The sequence below is a fragment of the Monodelphis domestica genome, chromosome 3 (assembly GCF_027887165.1).
Source record: "Monodelphis domestica isolate mMonDom1 chromosome 3, mMonDom1.pri, whole genome shotgun sequence".
NCBI classification, from domain to species: Eukaryota; Metazoa; Chordata; class Mammalia; order Didelphimorphia; family Didelphidae; genus Monodelphis; species Monodelphis domestica.
The window spans coordinates 414,481,824-414,503,138 of NC_077229.1; positions in this window are offsets into that span (position 1 = coordinate 414,481,824).

The following is a 21,315-nucleotide window of genomic DNA, read 5'->3' on the forward strand; positions in this document are numbered from 1 at the left end:
CCTTATTACTTGGAAAATGCCTATTTAATGCCCTGCAGCTAATGAAAACTGAAGCCATGAAGATGTCACCTCTGATCCTTTGACTCCCATATCACCTGAAGTTCTTCCAAATTATGGAAATGATTTGTCCATAGATCCTTAAACTCAAGATAGATTTGTATCTGTTTAAGAGGATTTTGTAAAAGATTCTGACAGGACTGAATGGTTTGCATGGATTGAAAGCTGCACCATTGGATCAGGTATCTACATCAAAGAGATTGCCAACACCTTTAATTATATAATTAAATTAGATTGTTTAGGTTAGTGAATGTAAGCAGAATCATTTACATCAATTCTCTCAAGGTTTATGGAGTCATTAGAGGGATTAGAACTCTATCCTTGATATTCATCTGTTTAATCTTACATTTCAATATTGTCTCTTAATGTATATATGCATGTAAAACTTAGATTTCTTTTGTGTAACACTTTGATTCATTTGCCTTGTTAGCCCTCTTTGAATCTTAATATATCTTAGCATTTATTTTCATATTTATTATGTACCTATTATTAATGGTGATATTACTGTGATAGTATTGTTATATTACTGGTATAGGGACTTCTATTAAGAAAACTATTTTTTTCCTATAGTGAATGCGTATTTTAGTGAATAAGCAAATACAATGTGAATTGGGATTCTCTACATCAGAGGTATCAAACATGTAGTTGGTAGAATTCATGGGGCTAGCAACACTTCCACTTCCAGTAGTAGACTGACTATATATATTTGTTTAGTACTATCTGATTCTCTCTATCTGATTCTCTGAGAGAGAGAGCTGTAAAGGTTTGCTAACACATTGAATAACACTAAAAGTTTTTAAAGACTATAACAGATACACTATATGAATACATTTAATAGATATGTTTTCCTGCAAATTGGTTGAAAATGAATTGTACAAATAATGAATAGAACTATATACAGACAGGTGACACAATATTTATAAATGTTTTTAGTCCAGCACCCAACACATAGAAGATCCTATATAAGTATTTATTCATATGCCAATAATTCATGACAATTTCTCAATGACTACATTGATGCCAGAAATATTTCATAATTTTAATTTTTAAAATTTTGTCTGGATCTTTGATTTCATTAATGTAAGGGAACTTCTCTGTCATGGAAATTATTTCTGCCATTGAAGATCAGTAACTTGTCTTTTGAATTTAAATTTTATAAAATGTCCTGTGGTATTGAAAATTTAAGCAGTTTTATATATCTTTTTATTATTGTCAAATGATGTCTCCTCTAATGGGTGGAGGGAAAAGAAGAAGAGAAATTTAAGAGAATTTTAACGTAACAAAAAATGAGTAAATAAATTTAAGTTAATAAAAGAAAATTTAAGCAATTTGTCTGTAGTCATACAGATGGTATAGGTTCAAACACAGATCTTTAACTGTTCCTGAGTTCAAGTCTAGTCCTCTATTCACTACATTATGCTGCCTCTTGGTTCATATCAATTACACAATAACAAGAGATGAAAGATATAGATAGAAAAGAATTCATTAGCCCCAAAACAAAGAAAGAAATAATTAATTAGAAGCAAAGGGCAGAAGTTACTTAGAGCACAAAATAGGCTTGAGTTAAAGAAAAATAAAGTCATCAATTAGAGTTATTTTCCTAAATATCCATTACTAAAGGGATTTTTTGATATTCCTGTTTTTTGGGGAGAGGGGTTTTGTTTTCTTATCTTTTTTTAAAGAGTGAGTAATGATTACTTGTCTAGGAGTTTCTAAAAAAAGATTCCTATTCAGTTATAGACTGCATAAGAGGATGTCTGAAATATCAATTTTTCACATTTGGGCATTTGGACCACAAAATCTCCATAATCTCTAATATCTACTCTACTTCTTATATTGTAATTATGATTCAATTCATGATCCTTAGGTTTATGAACATGTTAAATCTGTTAAATCATGAAATACAAATACACAATAGATATGTCCAATGTGTGATTTCACGCCAAGAATATGAATGCAGTACTATAAGTATTCAGAGGAAAAGATGAATTTGACTTGTAGGTATTCAGTATGGCCTCAAAATATAAGTGAAGTACATTTTATATTTTTTAACACAATGCAAAATAACTTTATTTTTTAAAATTAATTTATTTAGTCTACTTAGAACTTTTTCCTTGGTTACAAGAGTTACATTATTTTCTCCCTCTCTTTGGCCCACCCTTCCCACAACCAAGGAAAATTTCATTGGGTATTACATGTGTCCTTGATCAGAACCTGTTTCCATGTTGTTGGTGTTTGCATTAGGATGTTCATTTAGAGTCTCCATCCCCAGCCATATCCCCTCAAACCATGTATTCAAGTAGCCGTTTTTCTTCTGTTTTTCTATTCCCACAGTTTTTCCTCTGAATGTGGAGAATGTTCTTTCTCGTAGATCTTTCCAAGTTGTTCAGGTTCACTGCATTGCCACTAATGAAAGAGTCCATTACATTTGATTGTACCATAGTATATCAGTCTCTGTGTACAATGTTCTCCTTGTTCTGGTCCTTTTGCTGTGCATCAATTCTTAGAGGTCATTCCAGTTCCCATGGAATTCCTCCACTTTATTATTCCTTTGATCACAATAGTATTACATCACTGTTAAAATTAAATTAGTTTTTCTGCTAAAAGTATTATATTTTTATGAATCCATGGCCAGAAGCATTTCCTACAGCCTGAGCTACAGTGGCTTTCCTTGCTAAGGTGCTTTTAAAATAAATTATTCCTCGCTTTGGCCTGCCAGCATGTATTGATTCTGATAGAGGAAGTCATTTTACTGATTCTGTTCTAAATCAGATATATTCTTGCTTAACTCCAAAATTCCATCTTCCATATCATCCCCAGAGCTCAGGCCAAGTTGAAAGGATGAATAAAGAACTTAAAATTATGATTGGCAAATTGAGACCAGGCCATTTAAAGTGGCCTGAAATTCTCCCTCTTGCTCTATTTTATCTTAGAAGCAGACCTAGAGGAGACCTACACATTTCACCATTTGAGATGCTTTTTGGACATCCTCCTATACAGGCTAAGCCTTTCTCCCCGGCATATACATTGCTATTAGGGGGAGATACTACTATTGCTTCCTCTATACAGGAATTACAGCACAAACTGCATAAACTACATGAATCCAGAACAGCAGTACAACCCGGACCACTAGAATTTTTGCTTCATGACCTGAACCAAGGACACAAGGTGTATATCAAGAACTTCCAGCATATGGGAACAACTCAGCCTTCCTGGGAAGGGCCATTCCAAATATTGTTAACTACTCCAACATCTATAAAAATTGGAGAGAAGGACTCTTGCATTCATTGCTCACATGAAAAGAGAGCATCTTCTATTGAGACTGATTGACTGTATCCTATACATGCATTAGAGATAATAATCCATTGAAAAGTGGACACTTTTTTTTACCACATTGAATTCCTGAATTTATTTTTCCCCCTTTTCTCTTTTTCCTTATTTTATTATTTTTTCTTTTCTTTTATTAAACTATTTTATTTTTTCCTTTTCTCATTTCTATGTACTAAAGGTACATACAATCAACTTTAATTTTTGTTCTATAATAATATATATGTTTAAATATATATACTTGCTATATTATCAATACATACCCAAACAGCTTTAGACTGAGGGAACTTGCCATTTATTGATAATTGTTATGGGACTGTGATTAATGTTTGTGTCTGATTCTAGGAAATGGGATCAAAAAGGAGCACAGAGATAACCTGAATAGTGCCAATAGAGCACACAGGTCAACAAAGAAAAGACCAATACAGGTAGGATTGATATACTTCTAAGCCAATACAAAGGACTTGAAAAGAGTGTGAGACTCAAGGTTGTGATGCATAACATACATTAAGATGTAGGCATTCCTTGTATCCACACTCTTCGTGAAAATACTTACAGACAAGTACCAAAGGTTGGCTATCATCCTGGCTCCCTCTATCCCTGAGAATGAAGGTAAAATCAGACTGGGGAATGACACTTACCTATTAAAATAAAAATCTGGTCCTTTTTTCTCTCCTATAGTATGGCAACTTCCTGTAGCCTTGGCTGCAAATGGGTAAGTGAAATATTACTGCATTCTGTCCTACAGACTTGTGGGATTAGAAATTACTTAACTGGACCCTATTACAGGGGCCTGTGAGAAATTTATTCTTGCTTTCTCAAAACTTTGTATACATAGATTTTTGATATTTTAATACTTTTTTTAATTCTTCTTAATATATATACATATATAAAGGGTTTAAATTTTCTTTCATTAATTTTTTTTTCTCTTTTGTTTTTGCTTTTGATTTTGTTTTCATTTTTGTTTTTGTTTGTTTTTTATTTAATTGACTCACACATCCCCATAATCAAACCTTGCATCCTCAGCTGAACTTGGTGTTTTTTCAACACTTTCTTCAGGGGGGATTGTATTTTCATAAAATCCAAGATTTAAATTTTGTTCGAGATAGATCTTCAGAGAAGAAGCTTGCTAACTCCTGAATCCAGAGAATGAACTGTTTGCAGAAAGATACCTAAACCCTTACACTACAGGAAGATCCAGAATGACCCTTGGGGTGCAATTGATTGAACTGAAGGTTGATTGAACATTTATTTTGAATGTACACTCGTATGCCAAAGAGGACTGCCCCCCTAATTGGTTTTTGTCAATGCGCCCAGCAAAAACATTGGTTTTGCTGTCTTTCTCTCTCCTCTATTTCCCCCTTATCTACAACTATTGTAGTTTTCCTCTTAGAGGAATACACCAGCAGTAAGAAATTTTGGGGTTACAGGATGCTTATGTTTAGTGATCAATTGGGGAGACTAGTCCCCCAATCATCATCAGGGGTGGTTGTGATTTTTAAATTTCCTCCATCTTGCTTGGTCTAGCACCCAAGAATGTGCACACTCACACTACATGGGCATATGCTAGCTAATGACAAATCAGAAACAACTAACTGCTCCCCTGGACTGTCCTAAGCCAAGCTTAAGCCACCATTGGCACATGTAAGATGCAGGAAATGAGGTAGAGAAGAGCCACTGGAGTTCACTAACTTCCAGTGGAGAGGGATAGACACCAGTTCAATCCTGGAGCTCGAGCTGGGAGGAGGCCCACTTTCCTTCAGATCAGTCACGTGAGTGATAAGGACTAACTCCTTTCTCTGCCTTGGCTCTCCAAGGCCTTGAGCTCCTGCTTGGCTCAGCCTGAGCCACAGTGGTAGAGCTAAACTCTTCTTCTCTCCTGCTTCCTATCTCCCTCTAATAATCTTTCCCTCCTGCTGTAATTAAATCACCATAAAACTCCATACTGATTTGAGTGTTTCATTTAGGATTTTATAAGTGAAATCCTTGGTGACCTATAATTAATATATTCAGTCTTTAATCCTAAATTTAAATCTAATATCACCAACATATACCACAATTTGTTCAGCCATTCCCCAATTGGAGGGCATCCCCTTATTTTCCAATTTTTTTGCCACCACTAAGAGTACAGCTATGAATATTCTCGTTCAAGTCTTTTTCCTTATTATCTCTTTGGGGTACAAACCCAGCAGTGCTATGACTGGATCAAAGGGCAGACAGTCTTTTAGTGCCCTTTGGCATAGATCCAAATTGCCCTTCAGAATGGTTGGATTAATTCATAGCTCCACCAGCAATGCATTAATGTGCCAAATTTGCCACATGCTTTCCAGCATTCATTACTTTCCATTGCTGTCATGTTAGTCAATCTGCCGGTGGTAAGGTAATATCTCAGAGTTATTTTGATTTGCATCTCTCTGATTATAAGAGATTTAGAACACTTTTTCATGTGCTTATTAATAGTTTTGATTTCTTTACACATCACCTAAAACATTTATCACTTTCCTTTGCTGCCATATTGGCCAGTCTGCTGGTGTAAGGTTCCTCAGAATTGTTTTTATTTACATTTCTCTAATCAGGAGGGATTTAGAACACTTTCATGTGCTTATTGATAGTTTTTATTTCTTTCATGTGAAAATTGCCTATTTATGTCCCTTGACCATTTTTTGATTGGGGAATGGCTTCATTTTTTGTAAATTTGACTTAGTTTCTTTTATATTTGGGAAATTAAACTTTTTTCAGAAAGTTTTGTTTTTAAAATGTTCTCCCAGTTTATTGCTTTCCTTCTAATTTTTGTTGCATTGGTTTTGTTTGTACAAAACCTTTTTAATTTGATATAATCAAAGTCATTCATTTTACACTTTGTAATGTGCTCTATCTCTTGCTTAGTCTTAAATTCCTTAATTTCTCAAGATCTGACAGGAATTTTATTCTATGTTCACCTAATTTACTTATGATTTCACTTTTTATATTTAGTTCATTTACCCATTTTTTAATTCATCTTCATATAGGGTATAAGATGTTGACTTAACCCTAACCTCTCCCATACTGTTTTTCAATTTTCCCAGCAGTTTTTGTCAAAAAGTGAGTTCTTGCACCAAAAGCTGGGATATTTGGGTTTATCAAACACTAGCTTGCTGACTAGTCTTATCCATTAATCCACCTTTCTGTCTCTTAGCCAGTACCATATTGCTTTGATGACCACTGTTTTATAATACAGTTTAAGATATTGTACTGCTAGATCCCAATCCTTCACATTTTTTTGTTCATTATTTCCCTTGATATTCTTGATCTTTCATTCTTCTACCTGTTCTTCCAGTTTTTTTGGTAGTTCAATAGGTATGGCACTGAATAAGTAGATTAATTTGGGTAGGTTTGTCATTTTTATTGTTATCTCATCCTACCTTTGAGCAATTAATGTTTTTTTTTTTCAATTGTTTAGATCTGGTTTTACTTGTGTGGAAAGTCTTTTGTCGTTGTGCTCATATTAATTCCTGTGTCTGTCTTGGCAGATAGATTCTTGAGTATTTTATATTTTATAGAATGATATTAAATGGAGTTTCTCTTTGTAACTCCTGCTGCTAAATTTTGTGGAAATATACAGAAATGCTGATGATTTATGTGGTTTTATATTCTATGTTGTCACTTTACTAAAGTTGTTAATTATTTCTACTAGCCTTTTAGTTTATTTTCTAGGATTCTTTAAGTATACCATCAAAACATTTGCAAAGAGTGATAGTTTAGTTTCCTTATTACCTACTTTAATCTCTTCAATTTATTTTTCTTCTCTAATTACTACTGTTAGCATTTCTAATTCAATATTAAATAATAGAGGTGATAATGGGCATTCTTGCTTCCCTCCTGATTTTATTTGGAAGGATTCTAACTTGTCCCCATTGCAGATGATACTTGCTGCTAGTTTTAGTTCATATGCTGTTTATTATTTTGAGGAAGGGCCCTTCTATTCCTATGCTTTCTAGTGTTTTCAATTGGAATGGGTGTTGTATTTTTGTCAAAGGGTTTTTCTGCATCTATTGAGATAATCATGTGATTTCTGTTGGTTTCATTATTGATATGGCCAATTATGTTGATGTCTTTCCTAATATTAAGCCATCCTTGCATTGCTGGTATAAATTCCACCTGGTCATAAGGAATAATTCTTCTGATAACTTGTTAAAAACATTTTGCTAGTATTGCATTTAAAATGTTTGCATCTATGTTCATTAAGGAGATTGGTCTATAGTTTTCTTTCTCTGTTTTTGGTCCTTGTTTTTGGAATCAGTACCATATTTGTGTCATAAAAGTAATTTGGTAATACTCCTTCTTTGCTTATTTTGCCAAACAATTTGAATAGTATTGGGATTTTTTGTTCTTTAAATGTTTGGTAGAATTCACTTAAGAATCTATCTGGCCCTGGGATTTTTTCTTAGAAAGTTTCTTGATGGCTTCTTCAATTAATTTTTCTGAGATGAGATTATTTAAGTATTCTATTTCCTCTTTTCTTAATCAAGACAATTTATATTTTTGTAAATATTCACCCATTTCACCTCAATTGTCATATTTATTGCCATTTAATTGGACAAAATAGTTCTTAATAATTACCCTAATTTTCTCTTCATTAGAGGTGAGATTGCCCTTTTTTTGTCTTTGTTATGGTTAATTTGCTTCTCTTCATTCTTTTTTATTTGATTAACCAGTATTTTATCTTTTTAATTGTTTTTTAATACCAGCTCCAAGTCTTATTTGTTATTTAAATAGATCTTTTACTTTCAATTTTGTTAATTTCTCCTTTCATTTTTAAGATTTTCAATTTTAGTTTTCATCTTGAGATTTTTAATTTGTTCTTTTGCTAATTTTTTAAGTTGCAAGTCCAAATCATTGATCTCCTCCCACTCAATTTTGTTGCTATAGGCACTTAGAGACATAAATTTTCCCCTGAGTACTACTTTGGCTATTTTCTTCCCCCATTACTTACCCATTAAGCAAGAAAAAAAAATAATTTAATTCATAATGCCATTTATCAGAGACCAAGCTGATTGAGGGACCATGCACAAAAAGTAGCTACTAAGGACACAATGTCAATATCAGGAAGAAATAATATTAAGTACTGTTTGACATTTTTATCAATACTGATGATGATGGAATAGAAAGAATTCTCATTTTCACACATGGCAGATAATAAACTAAGAAAGTTGGATCCCACCCTAACCTCTGGGAAAAATATTGGAGCATTTCTACAACTTTATTATTTGCTACCAATTTTGAGATAAGTACCTGGTATGGTCTAAAGCCCACTGTCCCTGGGGTTGCCTGCTGGTATCTCTTGTTTATATCCTTTTCCTGCTTTCTTTCTACTCTTGCTTTGGACGTGTCACTCCCTGACCCTCTATAAAGGAAAATGTTAAGCTACCTAGTTTGAATGTTCACAGTTAAACTGTGTTTAAAGGATTGCTTAGTTTGGATGTGATCTTCCTAGTCCTAGTGCTAAAATAGACCCTGTGTTTGCTCAGTAGTCAGCCCTTGTTGTCTTTGTGGAGATATTACTTTGTGTATCTTCAGTTAGGACACATGGCCTCCCACTTTGATATTTGCCTCATATATTAATAATAATAGAACTGAATATTTTCATTTTTTACTAGCTCAGTAAAATTTTCTTCAGTTACTTTGATCACAGTATTAGCATCTTCTATGACTGGAATATGCTTCTCCTTTCTCTCTACGTATTAAAAACTCTAACTTCCTTAAAGGAGAAGCTCCTATTTAAATACTTTCCAAAATACCCCAGTTTTTATTATTTTCTCCCTCATTCAATTACTAGGTACTTAAAGAACGCTAGAATGTAAGTTGCTTGAAGACTCAAACTCTTTTTTGTTCTTCTTTATGTATTCCCAAGCCTAACCCAATACCAGGTACATAATATAGTATCTCATAAATTCCTACTAAATTAATGTGAAATTAAGTGTTAAATTTAATTCTTGACTTTTTCACGACAAAGACTGGTAAATCTTGGACCAGACATTTCACTTCCTTGGATTTTAATTTCTCCCTGTATAAAATTGTGTGACTGAATTTGCTGAGTCCAACTTATTTTCCTTTCTATTATTTCATATTGGAGAACTAAGAAAAGCATTTTAAAAACTTTATTTTAATGAATTTTTAATAGAAAATCTTGTTTCATTGCACAAGATAGGAGTGAACTAACTACCTATAGAACTTTGATTCTGTGATCCCTGTTCACAAGCATGAATATCTGTCCTTGTAAAATCATTAAGTAATATTTTAGCAAATTCAAAGCACAACTAAGTTTCATTTAAATATACTATAAATAGGGGTGTAGGCATACCCTGAAATGTTCTAGCAATGATCTGAAGACTATGACCTAAACTCTTTCTAAGTGCTCTTGATGTATGTACAATTCAAAGGCACTAGAGATGCAATCCCCTTTCATGTTTCATTCATATAGATCATGAAATGTTTCTAGTTTGGGGTATGTCACCTGGACTAAGGATTATCCTCCAAAGACTCTAATATATGCTTTCTGACATGTCTTTGGCATCATTTTATCTTATGTTATTTATAAAATAGTCAGATTTTCAGTAAAATGTTATAGCAACTCTCTTTAGTGTCTTTGAATTTCTGCCACTTGCCAAAACTAACCTACTCTATGCAGTCAAAGATTAAGGTTTTGTCATATTTTTTGCCTACATGATCATTATTCTATTTCTATTTGAATTATCCAGTGTTAGCTGCAGCTACATGAAGACAGAGTGCCTAAAGAAGCATTACTTATATAAGAATCTTCTAGGACCTCCTTAATAAAAGGCTCTGGGTTAATTTACTTCAATCTATGACTTTACATTTCAGTTCAATATTTTACCTCAGTAATTAGTTGTAGTTCTACATTCCTATAGCATCATTGCCACAGACTACATTCCTATAGCATCATATATAGGATTCTTGGTTTTTGTCGATACAGAGATTAAAAGCCTTTAGAATTCTTCCCTGATTATTCAGTTCTTAAATTGTCTAATATTTCTTACTGTCAATAAAGGCATTTCATTTTTTGTTATTTAGTAAGTACCATATTAAATGCTTGTTGAGCCTCCCAGAAAAGTAACTTTCTCAGAGTAAGTAAAACACTATAAAGATGTAATAAGACTTAAGCCTAGAAATCATTTAATTAAATTTCCTCATTTTATTCATGAGAAAACTGGAGTCTGGAAGACAAAATGAGGTAGTCATGAGAGACAAAACATAATCAAGAGGAAAAATTGACAAGGACTAGGTCTTTATACTAAGGACTATATAAGTCTGTGCACTATACCATATAGGTTTATATTTTACAAACATCCAAGACAAAATAAACATAAAAAAGATATAAAGATCTTATGAATTAAGCAAAGAGAAGTATCAAGATGAATGAATAGACAGATAAATAGTTATGTTTTCAAATGAAACTTTTAAAATAACGATTTGCATATCAAGTAATATTGGTGCATTTTCCATGCTAGTCAAGAGCCAACCTATAGTTGGCTATTCCTACTGCTGTGTGATGTAAATTATTCACAGCCATGTTTATCTTTCACTGTGAAATCATTGATATAATAATGCATAATATAATATATCATATGTATTCATAAATATATATAATAAGAGAGAGAAAAAGGAAGGAAGGAAGAGGGAGAGGAAGAAGGATGAATAGATAGATATCAGATGAGATGGCTTTTGAAAGAAGAATAGAAACTCAAAAATTTTAAATGTGGTAGAATGAACATTAATCTGATGTAGTTTTATCTCAGTCTATAGAAATTATAATTTTCCTACTCTTGTTCTCTTGACATGGTTTACTTTAAATTTTGATCCTTGCGGCTAGCCTAAACTCTTCACTTAAATGATATTCTTTTTTTCCAAGTGTTAAGTTCTAATTTATGTTTAAATGTTTTTTACTTTCTTTATAATCTTTTTTATTCACTCATGATCAGACATCAAATCAGATACTTGTCACTCTTGGGAAGAACAAATAAGCTAACAAACACAAATAAAAAAGGATTAACATAGGCAATCTCATTTTTCTGTTGTTTTTTTTTTTTCAAGTGTTGCTATTTTGTACTTTAAATTATAGGATAATATAATTACTAAAAGTCCCTCTTGTTAAAATAATTTGTGTCACACTTCTTCCCTTATTTGCACTAGTATAATTGATTCTTTATGTAGGAATCATATAGCAATTTTTGTGTGAAGAAAATTTACCCTCCCCTCTTTCTGGGGTCACACAGGTGACATCATCTCCCAGTGACTACCTGCATACCTGACATGAGCCTGAACTTGACCCAGGAGGCTAATACTATTTGAAGGAAATCAATAAGTGGATTGGGAGGATAGAATGGCAGATGGAAAAAGGCAGCAATAGAGTCAAGAAATCAGGAGACAGGAGGAAGAGAGAGTTTTTGGACTTCTGTATGAACATGACTGGGGTGCCCTAATGGTAGCCACAGAATAGCAAGCTAAATGGAGCAGCAAGGAAAGTAACCTATATATCCCTCTCATATTTTTCCATCATTCCCTCCTATTTTTGATTTAATAAAATTACCTTATGGCCAATCTCATAATTTTCACTCCTATACCCTGGAAATCATAAAGTTTTTGCAAAGGGTTCATATCTTTAAATGACACAGTATGGTGAATAAAACAATATTTATTCTGTTGACTATGTGATATACCTTGAGAATGTATTATTATTTTAAAATGTGAGTAGATGATTTTGATTTATAAAATACAAATTATTTAAAAGCTTTACTAAATTCTTAATAACTTTTCATCATTATTTCATACCAAAAGAATAATTGCTGGCATTTGTGATTCTAAGCAGGACTTTATATAATGCTTTTTCTTTCAATTTTTAAAATATTAAACTTGAATTAAGGGGTGTCATGTAATATCTTACCTTCCTATTTGTATATAATTCTCTCACATTAATAATAACAGTATCAAAAATGCATGTTTTTAGTGTTTATGTATACCAACTGCATGAACATTCTGCTTCAAATTAGGAAAAAATGCAATATGAATATGAGCAAAATAATTAATGAAGTCACATGTTTGAAGGGCTAAATTTTGGGTAGAAGTTTGACAAAAGTATGGAAAGCAGTTTGGAAAAAACACAAAACAATTTATTTACAGAGAAGTTTGGATAGGAAATAGAAGGGAGTAAAGGGAGAATGTTATTCTAATATCTTATATCTATACCTTAAACCACAATCCTAACTAAAATTTCTAGAAAACCCTAATCTAACTGCCTTCAAGGGCAGGTTCTTCTTCAGGGACCAAGCCTGGCCTAAATACCTACACTTCCTATCTAAGAATTTATTCATTATCTATCTACCTAAGCTAATTAACAAGCATTAATCAAACTCCAAACTCCTTAAATCTGTTTTCTCTACCTCAACTGGTCCAACTGACAGTCTGAATGAGACAAAAACAGATGGGGCTCCTGCTCCCTAGGAAATTCCAGAGTAAAAGCCCCCTTCCAACTGCCCTTTTCTTTATAGACCTACATCATCACCTAGGTAATTGAATCTTCAGATCCCTTACACAGAAGCCTGTCAATTAAGAAACTCTTATGAAGAAATCTTTCTGTTCCCTTGCCTCTTATTCTTTTAACACATGCAAGTTTAAAGTAACTTTTCAAAGAAATTGATTCAAAAAATTTCAATATTTGTTTGTTAATCATTATGTCAAAATGTATTTATAAAATGTTGGCAAAAGGATATCATGAATTAAAGCTGGAAGGGTCTTAAATACTCTCGTCTATCCATTTAATTTTATTTGTAACTAGGAGCTTGAAGGCCAGTGGCATAAAGTTCTTCAAATAACTTCAGCATTTGAAACAGGATATCCTATAGACAACTAAAGATTCTACATACAAATACAATTCAATGGCTAGTCAGGCTAGACAGCAGCTAAAGGCAGATAGATGGCTAGATGATGATTAGATGCTGGCTAGAAAGATAAGCTCCACACCTAATCTTGTCCCTGCTCCAGGTCTCTGGCCCAAATAATTTTCTAGGAAATAGAAATTGCTCTTAGCTGGATACTGACCTCTTTCAGGTTGATTAGACTGCCACACACTCCCAAATATGCCATACCCTCATAATGTCCTGTCCCACTTATTCTGTTCCTTAGTTTTCTGACCAAGCAGTTCAAAATCACTTGATCTGAAAGTGGTTTCTATCATTTGGAGTATGGATTTCAGAAGGAGAGAATAAATATGAGGGTAAGCTGTATTTCAAGAAACATGTTTACCTCTGTTCCATAATGTTTTATTTTTCCAGCTAAGTATGCTGCTACAGTCCTGGCCAAAATGTTTGTATCAGTGACCTGGAACAAGAATCTTCATGGCTCTGAAGTTGAAGGAGTGAGAAATGAAGTTAGGTTTTTTTTTAAAGTATTTGGGTCAGATCTTTGGATTATCAAGTATAGCCTGCCTATTGGTAGTATGATATATGATAGTGCAGTGGAAGAAGTACTTTGTGAACTCATGGTAGGTGTTAGGTAATTTCTTTAGCTTTCTTTCATTTTATGTTCATACTAAACTATGAAGACAGCAAAAGTTGCTTTATCTCAGGTGCATAATTTCTTATTTGAAGTGATTTTAGAGGCTGCACCTTTGAGAAAATGTATATGTCTCCTTTTTAGTCTTCACATAACCTAGAAATTCACCCTATGTAAATTAAAGCAATTTTTACCTTGCTTGTTTAGACAGATTTTTGGACTCAAAAATGTTGAAAATACTTGAAGTGACTGTTTTACTATTTCTGCAAAGTTTAGTTGAATCAAAATGGTTGCCACAATAAAGTGGCACAAAGAATTTAGAAACCATCTCAAGCAACAGGCACTTGAAACTTTTGAAACAAAACAACATGAAAGTCAAGGGCAATACTAGTTTCATGTATGAGGCTATTTGTGAAAAATTATAGAGTCAGCCAATGGAAGAGTATGAGTAGTATGACTTTTAAAAAAATCATCTATATTTATGCCCAAATCTTCAAGGGACATAGATGGATAGATGAACTATTTTGTGATTGGAAATAGAATAGAAAGCATTTGAGAAATTATGTAGAATTTTCAGTGAAAATAAACTATTAATGTATATTAAAAACCCAACTTCACATCACTTTTTCATGGTGATGTAATCATCTTGGCTCTGAATCATTAACTCCAACATCTCACAAGAAGTCAAATTGAAGACGATCTTAAAGACAATGAAAAGAAACATCATGGTTTAAGTCATAACTTCTTAGTGCTCAAAGGCACCTCTTGTAAGGGCCAGAATGCAAGGGGTAAAATTATGGTTGGATTGAATTTATCAGTGTGATCACCAGGAATTTAATTAATTCCAAATAATTTTTAGCAATTCATTTATAAAATATAGAAAGAGTGAAAGTAACAAAATCAGAGAGAGGTTAGGGTAAGATATCTAACCTAACACACTAAGTATTTTGCTCAGGCCCCTGGCTCAATCCAGGCATGACTAATTAGTCCTCAACCTGGAGGGGCCTCAGGCTTGAGCCAAGCACCTGGGGATAAAAAAAGCAAGAATTTCAGTCACGAAGCCCCTCTCAAGAGGGGGTGATGCTTGTCCCTTCAGAAAATCTAAAAAAGGAGTCAGTCTCTTTCACTCACCCATGTACTAGTTCAAAAGGAGAGATTCAAGAGCAGTCCAGAGTCCCAAGCTGGAGCTCCTTCACGATCAAGTTCAAGGTGAAAGACTTCTTCACAGGAAGTTCTTGGCATTTTTAAATATTTTTGTCACTTCTTGTGACTTCCTTCCATTTTTTTGTGTACCAATTACAGCTAAATCTTTGCTTAGGACTGCCCAGGGAGCAGTCAGTCGATTCTGATTCATCACCCACTATTGTACATGTGGGTCACAGACCTCCCCCACTCAAGTGTAATTGGGGTGTATATCCTTCTGGTGATTAAATCTAAAAATGGACAAGGGAGAGTTAATCCCATCTTCACACTCTCTAATACTACAATTTATAAATGTTAAGAGAGTTTCTTAATTTCTCCCTTTTTCTATTTTAGAGGCAAGGGAGCAAAAAAGGTTTCTCAGTAAGAGCCCCCTGCTGTGCAAACTATCAGTTGGTAACAGTTAGAAGGGCATGTCTGAGAGTCGGTCACAGCTGGCAGTTGTAAAGGGACTTTTGTCTCTGGGTTCCCCTGGGAGAGGAATGTGTGGCTTGTTCTCTCTGGGACTGTGAGGAGACTGAGAAAAAGATTTAAGGGCATAAAGGCCTTATTAATTGTTGATTACCGTGGGTAGATAGGTAGATAGATAGTGGGTATATTATTAGATAGTCAGAGTAGAAAAGTTAGGCTGGAGCCTGACTCTGGCAGAAGCAACTACCCATGAAGGCAGATAGATTTATGGATTTCTAGAAAAAAAATTTTAGTTAGGATTTGGATCTTAGGTATAACTATAAGCTATTACAAGTTTACTCTCACTTTCCTCCTTTCTATTTCCTATCCATACTTTCCTAATAATAAACTTTTTTGTGTTTAAGAAGCTGCTCTCCTGACTTTTGTTCAAACTCCTACCCCCAAAATTTAACCCTTCACATAAGAGTTGTCCATGAGCATCAGTGGAGGAAATTTTCATAGCAGAAGTTTTCTCCATCAATGAAACCATAGGTTCAGACTCAAAAAAATAAAGAAAAAAGGTAAAACTATCTATTTTGAAACTTCATTAAACTTTAATAAAAGGCTATTACTTTGGAATTTTAGATTAATTAGATTAACTTTAGCTTTTACATTGAGATCATCAGATGAATTTGAATTGTATTCACCATTCAAAATATTTTTGCATCTACTCATATTTACAGATTCTACCTACTACTCAGCAAGACCACTTCTAATTTTATACATATAAGTAGAACAAAGGTTATTCATTTTTATATTTCATTAATTATTTTGGCAATCTGGTGATGTCCAGGAGTCAAAATAGCGACCTTGTTCTCAGAAAGTGAAGTGCAAAGAATTATAATAATAAAGGGTAACAAAATGAAACAATGATAGGAAAATTAAATTATCTCTATATATGTATATGCATATATGTACATGTATGTATAATATTTGAAATATTGTATAGCATTGTTCACTGATAATAAATTATAGTTTCAAATGCACAACTTCATATTATTTAATGATGACATAATAATCAAGACTCTGAAACAAGTAATATAGATAGCTAGACAGATAGACAGATAGATAACTAGATTGCCAGACAATGACTAGATAGTTAGACAATGGCTAGACAGCAGTTAGATGACTAGATAATGGCTAGATGGCAGCTAGACATCTAGATGGCAGATATATAGCTAGACTTCTAGACAGCAGCTAGAAGACTAGATGATGGTTAAAAAGCTAGACGATAGCTGCATGATAGCTAGATGTTGGCTAGATGGCTAGAAGCCAGAATAAGCTAGAAGCTTTATTTTCTTTTTTCCCTCCCTTCCTCCCTGCTCCCTCCCTGCTCCCTCCCTCCGCCCATTCCTTCCTTCCTTCCTTCCTTCCTTCCTTCAAGACTCATCTCCAACATCTATTTCTACATGAAGCTTTTTCTTATTTCATATACTTAATATTTTAAAATATTTAATATACTTGTATTTATTCTCTTTCCTTTTCATTTGTAATAAAATGTGCATTTACTTGTGATCTCCATTAGAGGCAATATTCTTTTGATTAAAGATATACAAATATCATTTATTTTGTTGTCATCATTATTGTTACCATCACTATCTTATTTTTCTTCCATTTTGATATCTTTGGTCTTAACATAAGCCTGTGCTTAACACTTTCATTTTAAAGTATAACTTTGAAAAAGAAACTGTCTCCTTTTAAACTAGTGTCAACTGGACTTTTGATGCAGAAAGTCCATAGGACCCAATTGAAATAGGAAATATTTTCAGTTGATTTTTCTTATTTAATATAAGTTTATTTTATCCAATATGTCTGCAATCAGTATGTGTTTGAAATAATAAATATTGGCCTGTTTAATGTCTTGGTTACACAGTAGAACTATAGTTGTATTGAACAAGATGTATTTGTGAGACTTTCATAAGCTAGGTATTCTTATTGCTAGCAATAAGATTTTAATATTTTTTTACATAGTTTGTTCCTAACCATCTTTTTTAGACAGACCTAGAAGTAAAAACTGGGCCCAAACCCATCAAAAGGTGGGTTTGGGGCTGGACTCAGATACTTCTTTACTATAGGATCCTGGCAAAGATATTTGGTTCAACAACATGTTTCCTAGTCTTTGTTTTCTGTTTTTATTTTGTTGTTGTTGTTGTTTGTTTGTTTGTTTTGCCTCTCTTTGAATGTTCTTTTCTTCTCAGGTTCTACTTGTGAATAATTTCTACTAAGACATCAAATGAAAGCTAACATATTAGTGGTGAATAATATAAAGCATAACTTCATAACCATTGTCTGAATGTTATTTGAAAACAAAATAAAAATGATCTCAGTCATAAAAGTGATTTGGGAAGTATGACAATTAGTTTTTAGTACAATTAGATAGTTATACTTCATCTGTTTACCACATATTCCCCCATTCAATCTCACACCTACACTGATAAGTCACAGAACAGAAGGTAAGTTCCTTATGAAGTTTTTTTTTTAATTTGTCTTATTTCAGGCAGAATAAATCCTGAATAACTTTTTTATATCAATACCCTTCTTTTTTATAACATAGTTTTGAGGATTTGATAATTATAGAAATACTTAAAGAATTAAATCATAATTATATTTATGCATATGTTGTCTTCATTTAAATCATTTGCTTATGACAGAATAAAGAACCTGTTATCAATAAAATCTGAGTACTCATCTGACCTCACAGCTATGTGATTTTGGTCAAGTCATCCTCTGTTTTCCTGAATTTCCTTAATTTGAAATCGGGATAATAATGGCAGCTAACATCCAGGTTTGCTATGTGGATTAAATTAAGTAATGTTTATAAAACATTTATTGAAGTGTATGGCACATAGTAGGAGCTGATGATGATGACGATTCTATTGACTACACACAATAAGAGAAAAAAATGACCTTCAAGACATTTGTTAAGCTTGCTATTGAAATAAATGGAAATTTTTTTCAGTGTTAAGTTTACTTAAGGCAATGACATTTCATTCACTAATAGCTTGTGTTCCTCTCTTCATAAAGCATTCATTGCTTATTCTGTTTTAACTTCTGAGCATTGGTGCATTGCTGTGGCTTCCATTTCAAAATTCCTGACTACCCTTCAGTATTTGTATATCTCTTTTAACTTTTTATCTTGGCCATGTCATACTATTCTATTCACCCATTCATTTATGACTATATCTTCCTCATCTTACATGTAAATTAATGATAATTATAATTAAAAGAATAACACATATTTATATTGTGATTTAAGGTTTACAAAGCACTTCATGATATCTAATTTTATTCTCACAACAACACTAGATACTATTATTTTCCCCATTTTTATAAAATGGAAAAATATATCTATATTGCCTAATAATAATATTTACTATTGTTTTATTTAATAATATTTATTATATAAAATAAAATGCATAATATTAATATTAAATGTATTATATATAATAATATTCATTTTTTTATCAAATTGAAAATTGAGGAAATTGAAACATATAGAGGCTAAATGATTTGTTCAAGTATAAACAACTGGCAAATGTTTGAGGTTGTATTTGAACTCATCTTCCTATATCATACTCCAGTGTTCTTTTTGCCTCATCCACAATTTTTTTCTTTTCCTGGTGATCATATTAATTAATTTTAAGCATGGTCATCCATCTTTAATGGGGATATCCTGTGAGAGACAGTTGCCCTACTATAACAATGGTATATGAATATCAAATAACAATTAGCTATAAATACTGCCTTTTCAAAATTGGAACATTAATGCACTGCTGGTGGAGTTATAAATTGATCCAACCATTCTGGGTGGCAATTTGGAATTATTGCCCAAAGGGCGCTAAAAGACTGTCTTCCTTTTGATCTAGCCATACCACTGCTGGGTTTATACCCCAAAGTGATCATAAAGAAAAAGCCTTGTACAAAAATATTTATAGCTATGCTCTTTGTGTTGGCAAAAAATTGGAAAATGAGGTGATGTCCTTCAATTGGGGAATGGCTGAACAAATTGTGGTATCAGTTAGTGATGGAATACTATTGTGCTAAAAGGAATAATGAACTGGAGGAATTCCATGTAAACTGGAACAACCTCCAGGAAGTGATGCAGAGCGAAAGGAGCATAACCAGGAGAACTTTATACACAGAGACTGATACACTGTGGTACAATCAAATGTAATGGGCTTCTCTATTATCAGCAATGCAATGATCCAGGACAATTCTGAGGGACTTGTAAGAAGGAACACTATCCACATTCAAAGGAAGATCAGTGAAAATAGACACACAGAAGAAAAACAGGTGCTTGATCACATGGGTTGATGGGGATATGATTGGAGATGTAGACTCTAAATGATTACCCTAGGGCCAATATCAATAATATGGAAATAGGTCTTGATCAATGACACATGTAAAACCCAGTGGAATTGCACATCAGCTATTGGAGGAGGTTGGGGGGAGGGGAGGGAAAGAACTTGAATCATGTAACCAAGAAAAATATTCTAAATTAATTAATTAATTAAGAATAAAAATTAGAAAATAAATAAAAAGAAAAAATACTGCCTTCTGACTGGATGTCAAAAGCTGATTCATTCTCAGTTCCACAAGTTATCCAACTAAGGTAGTTAATTATAAAAATAAAACAAAACCATTTTTTACTTTAATATTCCTCCAATTCTGCATTTGATGCAATTTTTTTGTAACAGATAGAAACAGAAGAAACTGCTGAATTTGAGAAACATTGGGACTCACATATTCATCTTGAATCATTTTCCTAAATTACTTCGCATTCTAATATTAGTAGAAAATTTTTATTATGATGTAAGGGAGAGAAAAGGAGTTTGGAAAAAGGTTGTACTGGATTATTTAAGAATAGGATCCCCAGGAATTTAATTAATTCCAGAGAGATATATTTACAATTTATTTACAAAATATAGAAAGAGTGAAGTAAGAAAATGAGAGAGAGGATGCAATAAGATATCTAACCTATCCAATAAATATTTTGCTCTGACCCCTGTTTCAACTCAGGTAGGGTAGAGTTAGAACTGAGCCGGAGGGGCCTCAGTCCTTGAAGCTGAGAAACTTGGGGTGCAGGGAGCCTTTCTCAAGAGACAGGTCTCTCCTGAGTCTAGACTCTTTTGAAAATCCAAGAAAGAAGTCAGCTATTTTCTCTCACCACATGTCAGTCCAAAGGGAGAGATTCAAGGACAGTCTCCCCAAGACAGGTCTCAGGTCCAGTCAGCAGATTCTTCACCAGCTTACAACTTGAACTCAGAACTCCAGAATAAGAAAAATTTCAAGTAGAGCTACACTAAGGAAGTTTTAATTCCCTTTTAAAGACACTTTTTTGCATCACTTCCTGTGCCTTCCCCTAATCTACCAATGCCCAGGGGACAGTCAGTTTGATTCTGATTCATCACCACTATTGCACACATGGGTCACAGACCTCTCCCACTCAATGATTAAGTGAGATGTTTGCACTTTTGGTGGTTAAATCTAAAAATGGGCAGGGAAATTAATTTAATGTTCATAATCAAGGGAGAGTTAAATTTAATCTTTACAATAATTAGATACCTATATTAATCCAGAGTTATGTGTTAATTGTTAGTTGATTATTTTAGCAGTGAACACCACATTATTATACAACAAATTGTCTGAATATATAGCTATTTTTCATGATTTGTCTATCATTAATCAAATGTTCCTTTTGTGATATGCTAGCAGTACATTTTAATGACTCAA